Genomic DNA, 1582 nt, shown 5'->3' on the forward strand with positions numbered 1-1582 from the left:
TGGGGGGGGGGACGGGACATTTACATAATGTAAAAGGATCCTGTGGCATAGCAAAAGGTTATGCTACTCCTTGTCTAAGAAGACATGGGAGGAAAAACAAAAGAAATATGGTTCTGATGACATAGGTACTTCAGAATTAACCAAACTTTTCTCATTTAGTAAAGCTTGTAATGTGTCTTGTTTCAAGCCTGTGGCCTCTTCCGAATTCAGAAAGTATTTTTTCAGAATTTTTATAAGTATGGCTATAGCTGTGCCAGTTGTTCTATTAGATTTTAATTGATCTAAGCTTTACTTAAGCAGAATTATGTCTCAGAGACATGACTGACTTGTCCGTGAGCAAATCTTACTGACTCCTCCATTCTACTCTCACTTTTACCATTAATTTATGCTGTGGATTTGAGTTCATTATTTAGGTTTAATTGCTGATCTCACTGGCTTTGGAGCACTGCCACTGAACTCAAAAGAAGTAATGTAGGCCTTCAGCCATTTTGTTTCCTTGTTTCCTTATTGAAGTGGGGCCTAGTTCTGCTCCCCCAGTAGAGGGCCTTGATGCATGGGCAGCAGGGACACCTCCTCTCTCCTCTCCTTCTGGCCCTGCCATTCGCAACTGCCCAGCAGCTCACTTTCCTCATGGGACATTGCCTTTTCAGAGTCATTCTGCCACTTGGCACCTCTCCAGCAGCGTGCATTTGCTCCCTTAGGCCAGTTAAGACCTAAATTCCAGTTCTCTTGTTTCCTGGGTGAATATTCCAGCAACTAAACAATTACACGCCTAGTACATAGCTTCAGACATGCTCAGTTGTAGTCCTGGCCACAATTAACATTTCTGTCTTCTCCAGGGACTTTTTACTGAATTTAAGTACCACGTAACTCATTAAATGTGAGGTGTAGAAAGGAGATAAGCATCCATCTTTCCACTTCTGAGTCTATGTGGGAGACTAAAGGAAGGCATCTAATGAATTTATATAGTTCTACATGAGATAATCCTGGAAAGTAGGACAGACTGAATTGTTCTGTAAGACTGAGGCAAAGTCTGGGCACTAACTTCCTCTTTTAGACAGATCTTGTTCAGACTGGATCTGACTAAGACAATCAGTGAAAAAAGTAAAAATGTTATCTTTTTTTTTTTTTAAGTCCAAGGTATGAAAATGTACACATTTAGCTATATATGATGATATAGTCTCTTTTAATATTGTTCCTTCTTTAGGTTTCTCCTCCGCTTTAAAACTTCATAAGAGTTTAGTCCACTGGCTTCATCACTTGCCTCCTCACTGAAGAACAAGTACCAGTTCCCCTCAGCTTTTCAATGTTTTTGTAAAAATCTGTATTAAGCAGTAATAACATGTGACAGACAGGATGTCTTGGAAGCCTGGAAACTTCAAAAACAATTACACTGAAATGTCTTAGATGCCAGAACAGGGAATGTTAAAAAAAAATTATCTTTCCAGTGTTGTGCTATATATTATATTCACGGGAGAGAGAGAGATTAATGCAAATTCCCCAGACAGGTAAACAAGTCTGGGAAAGCACCACCCTCTGAGAAATTTGCCCTAGTTCACCAAGGCATATAGAAGCAGAGGTT

The sequence above is a fragment of the Meleagris gallopavo genome, chromosome 1, assembly GCF_000146605.3.
Source record: "Meleagris gallopavo isolate NT-WF06-2002-E0010 breed Aviagen turkey brand Nicholas breeding stock chromosome 1, Turkey_5.1, whole genome shotgun sequence".
Taxonomy (NCBI): Eukaryota; Metazoa; Chordata; class Aves; order Galliformes; family Phasianidae; genus Meleagris; species Meleagris gallopavo.